Source organism: Vanacampus margaritifer, chromosome 3 (genome assembly GCF_051991255.1).
Source record: "Vanacampus margaritifer isolate UIUO_Vmar chromosome 3, RoL_Vmar_1.0, whole genome shotgun sequence".
Taxonomy (NCBI): domain Eukaryota; kingdom Metazoa; phylum Chordata; class Actinopteri; order Syngnathiformes; family Syngnathidae; genus Vanacampus; species Vanacampus margaritifer.
Genome location: NC_135434.1, coordinates 22,951,857 through 22,957,856, shown reverse-complemented (window position 1 = coordinate 22,957,856; position 6,000 = coordinate 22,951,857).

The window sequence follows — 6,000 nt, the reverse complement described above, 5'->3', positions numbered from 1 at the left end:
TGCATTTACACAGTTACAGTACATACAGAACAATGAATAGGTTAAAGTAATGTGAATGCAAACTCATTTTACTTGCCATTACAAAAATAAATAATCCGTCAGCACTAGTGGTTTGTGTAAATTGGTGACGTCTATTTTTCACAATGAAACAATTAATAGAAAATACACAGTCCTCAGAGTGTCCATACCTGACCAGAGTATGAATTGTGAGGACTGTATCTGTAACTCCAAACCCCTGAAAACTTATTTTACATTCGCAGTGTATAAATACACTGTCCTCAGAGTGTCAGTTATTCACAACTACGACATTGCGAGGACTGTGTATCTGCGAGGGCTACACAGTATTGACATGCGACATGGGTGTTTTATACTGTGATGGAGATTAAACATTTAACACGGACCTAAAAAAAAGATCTATACATATACTGTATACATACATACTATATATACACAGTATATATATAGATATATATATACACAGTATATATATATATATATACACAGTATATATATATATATATATATATATATATATATATATATACACAGTATATATATATATATATATACACAGTATATATATATATATATATACACAGTATATATATATACATATATATACACAGTATATATATATACATATATATACACAGTATATATATATACACAGTATATATATATACACAGTATATATATATACACATATACACAGTATATATATATATACACATATACACAGTATATATATATATACACATATACACAGTATATATATATATATATATATATATATATATATATATATATATATATACACACAAATATACATATATATATATAGACAGAGAGACAGATATATAGATAGATATATAGACATAAAGATAAAGATAGAGAGATCTTTATAATCCAAAGAAAGAAATACACGTTAATGCGGAAAAATAATCATGCTTATTGTGATCTAGTCTTATACAAATAAGTTCGTTTTTTTTAGTAATGCCCCTCGATACGGTTCTCTTGTATGGCGATGCGCAATTAAGGCAGTCTCTGATTGGTCAAAGTCAGACTAAAGTATACAATACAATATTCATTTGTTGCATGTCTTTGCAACAGACATATTGCATGAGCCATTCGTGCGACAAGATCTTTTTTTTATATATTGTGCAACGTCTTGCTTCTGAAAAACGTATTTCAACATCAACATTCAAAAAGAAATCTAGTCACCTGGTCAACTTGGTCTGTGACAGCTACTGTATGTCTTCAGGTTGTGCGTCAGTTGAAACCTGGTACACAAAGAGAAAAATACATATAAAATTAAATTCTTAGTAACACGACTGACTGTACCTGTGCATTTACACAGTTACAGTACATACAGAACAATGAATAGGTTAAAGTAATGTGAATGCAAACTCATTTTATTTGCCATTACAAAAATAAATAAATAAATCTGTCTGCACTACAGGTTTGTGTAAATTGGTGACGTCTATTTTTCACAATGACACAAAAATAAGAAAATACACAGTCCTCAGAGTGTCCATACCTGACCAGAGTATGAATTGTGAGGACTGTATGTGTAACTCCAAGCCCTCAAAACGTATTTTAAACTCACAGTGTATAAATACACTGTCCTCAGAGTGTCAGTTATTCACAACTACGACATTGTGAGGACTGTGTATCTTGCGAGGGCTGCACAGTATTGACAAAACATGCGACATGGGTGTTTTATACAGTGATGGAGATTATTTTGACATTAAACATGGACCGAATATATATATCTTCATAATCTAATTAAAGAAATGCACGTACATGCGGAAAAATAATCATGCTCATTTTGATCTAGTTTTATCCAAATAAGGTTTTTTTTGTTAGTAATGCTCCTCGATACAATTCTCTTGTATGGCGATGCGCAATTAAGGTTGTCTCTGATTGGTCAAAATCAGACTCAAGTAGGGCCTGGCAATAAATCAAATTAATTGAATAAATTAAATTCAAATTGAATAGTTGAAAATTTGCTAAATCGTGAAATGTATTTTGTCTTCTGGATTATTAAAAACTGTTATAATGTTCTGTTACATCCAGATGTTATTGTGAGTTGAAATTTTGCACAAGTGGTGGCAGAATGCTGGATGGTTGGTTTAAAAGACTTTTTATTTAATTTTTTGGCCATATCGCTTAGCCTCAGACTAAAGTATACAAACAATCCAATATCCATTTGTTGCACGTCTTTGCAATGCACATATTGCATGAGCCATTCGTGCGCCAAGATATTTTCCACATATTGTGCAGCCCTAGTATCTCCACCCTCCACTAATGTCTTGCTTCTGAAAACTGATTTCAACAACATTCAAAAAGAAATCTAGTCACCTGGTCAACTTTGGCGCAGTCTGTGATAGCGGTGTCTTCATCAGGTTGTGCTTCAGTGGAAACCTGGGGTAGATGAATAGAAAAATACCAATACAATTAAATTCTTACTAAGACTAGACTGCTATACTGTAATTTCATGTAATCATGAATGTGCGACCAGTAATTCTAGTATGTCACATGTATGAAACAATATCCAAATGTCATGATAAGCAATCACGATATGATAATCAACATGATATTGTGAGGTTAGCGATACTCACGATAACTGTAAAAGTAAAATAAAAAAATAAGTCACAATATTGTAAAAAAATGAAATAAAAACAAAAAAAATTATATTGAGAAAAGAATGTACTTTTGCTTTTGAGTTATAATTAATCTTTTATGTTTTGTCAAACCTTGCACGATAACCCCCCCACCCCCAAAAAAAACAAAATTAAGTGTGACAACACACCATATAAACATACCATAGTGTTTTTCCATTGTAGTGAAATTCAAACATGAAAACCTTCTGGGCATCATGATACACTCTCAGCCTGTTTTCACGTTCCTGTTTGCTTATAACTTCTCCTCGATATTCAGTAGGAAAGACTCCCTTCTGAAAGGAGCAGGAACTGAACACTCCTCGACCTTACAAAGAAAAAGGGATACAACAGAAATATTTCATTATAACAGTAATGAAAACTAGGCCCATACTAAAGAATCTTTTACCAATACTCACCTTTGAATGAATTAATATATTTTATGGTGAAGCCATCCTTGTCTTTACCTAAGGATGAAAAATATGCTACCTCTTCTTTGGGTTTAACTTTTGCCCTCTGTGGCCTCATGACTGACATATCTCACTGAAGATAATGATCTAAAGCTATAGAAAAAAATGAGTTTCAATCAGTTTGATAGGTAACTTGGTGCAGATGTTTTGAAGTTGACTTTCTGTGGACCATAATATCCTGTGCAGTGTGCAGTAAATGTGCCAACGAAAATAAAATAGTGGATAGCACAGCTCTGCTAAATATTTGCATAAATTAAATGTAATGAACACTAACAGACTTTACTGAAATATTTCTATTTAAAGAACAAATTTAAGTAAACACAAATGCAGCAATTTACCAATACTTCATTTATACTGTACTGGTAATACTAAACCATTGTATATTTTCACATCACAAACCAGCCTATCAAACCAGCCTGTTATTGCTTTCCTCTTAAAAATTTCAATTAGCATTTATCTTACTCAACAGACGGTTAGCTCTGCTATGCTAACTGAGCTAACCGTCGCTAACAAAAGCGTAGCAATTCTAAATAATTAGCTGCAACCATCATAATCAACAGATGGTTAGGTATGCTAACGTTAGCTTAGCTGCACTTACACTGGACTTGCATTATAAATCATTTTCAGCAATGTACACAAGCGACCAACATTAAAATAAACAAGTTTCTGGAGGAAAAATTCGAGCTTCAAACCTACCTCATTAGCACAGCTACACTGCCATCACGTCTCGTGAAGTAATTAGAGCCGGGGGCGGTTCTCTATCGGGGCTGCTAGATGACGTCACTTCCGTACTCCGGGCAATATAATAAATCACATTTAAATCAACAAATTGGTTCAGTGTTGGATTATGAACTTTGTTGATAAGAGTGGCTATTGTTCTATGATTTACAGTGTCAATTAAAAAAAAAAAATAGATCACATTTAAAATTAACCCGAAAGGCTCATATACTAAATTAATTACCACAGACGAAAACAAAGGATATTATTGCTAGAATTATAGATAATTTTGTAATCGTTTAATGTGATTTCAGTTTGCTTTTTTAAAAAGTTATTTTTTTTTTTTTCATTAACGAAAATGTTTTTTTGCTTTAGTAAATAAAATAACCTTGCTGCTGTCACACAGTTGCTGTCCGAGGATGTTTTGGTACTATACTTTAGTAATGGACGCATGTGTTTTTTGGCAAAATTGTGAGCGAGCCCAGTAACTTGGCTTAGAAGCAACCCTGCAAATGAATGGTCACATGATGCTTTACTGTTGGCATGAAGCAGGACTGATGGTAGCGCTCATCTTTTCTTCTCCAGACAAGCATTTTTCCGGATGCCCCAAACAGTTGGAAAGGGGGTTAATCAGAGAAAATAACTGTAACTCTTTTTTCCTTATTTTGGTCTGTGTTTATGGAATCCCTTTTTCACTGGTCACACCAGGCCATCCTCCAAAAGTCTTACTCCCTCACCATGAGTGTAGATGGACTCATACCTGCTTACTGCCATTCCTGAGCAAGCTCTACACTGGTGGTGATGTCCTTATCCCTGCAGCTGAATCAACTTTGGGAGATAGTCCTGGCTTTTGCTGGATTTTCTTGGGTGCCCTGAAGCCTTCTTCACTTAAAGTTTGTAAGGTCACTAAAGGAAATTACTTTAATTTTCATGGCAAATAGGGACTTTGCAATTCATCTAATCACTATAACATTCTGGAGTACATGTACATGCAAATTGCCATCATAAAAAAACAATAATAAGTCAGCACTGCAGATTCTTAGAAAATCAATGTCATTCTCAAAACATTTGGCCGCTGGTGTACAGAAAGATGTTATACTGTAAAGGCAGGGTGGGATGTTAAATGATGAATTAATGTACGGCACTGACAGTTTCTCTGTCTCTGCTGTTAACCATTGTACATTTTTAAATAAACAACCACTGAAATAATTAAATACTGAAATATATAATTAAATATCGTAGGGTATTTCATTATTTAATTATTTACTTAGGAAATGGTGGCTGCAAAAAAAAAAAAAAAAGGCTCTGTGTCTACAGACAAACATTCACAATACACAGCATTTTGAGAAAAAACTGAATTATGGAGACGTGCGTAATTGTGAGGACAGGTGATGGTCAGCCAATCAAATGCTGTGAAATATACACTGGTGTGAATTATTCATGAAGTGGTGCATTACAAGGACCTTCCTACAGGGGGCGCCATCAAATACACAAAAATACACAAATTCACGTAATTATGCTTTACAAGGACATTGGCTAAAACTTTGGATTTAAGCCTTCTACAGCCCTAGAAGCACTTCTGCATTGAAATAATTATGAGGACATGGGCTGTGTCCTCATAATTCAAAATGTCCTCGCAGCACGGCATGTATTCAGGTGAAATGTCCTCATAATACACAAAGGCAAACACACACACACACACACACACACACACACACACACACACACACGCACACACGCACACACACACACACACACACACACACACAATAGTTCCACTGACACTTTCTTTTTTATACCGCAAGAACAAATTGGAGACAAATGGTGAATCAAATGAGTGTGAACGAAGGAAAATCGTCACTAATTAGCATGGCAAGGTGTCAGTGTTCAGACTACAGATAACTACTTCTCAAGTGAATTGAACACTATTGTTTATCTAGTTATCAAGTGTTATGACAACGTAACTACGTATACGTATTATTGACACAATAAATACTAGAAATCAACCACGTTTGTGAGGAGTCCAAGACGAATCCTTGGAGCAGTTGCCTTCGTTGTTGTGAAAGATTCCCAATCCCATCTCTGTTGAATCCAGTAGTGGTGACAGCAGGTCCTCTGATTGGTTATTATTAATCTGTTCTTTCAAACTGGAC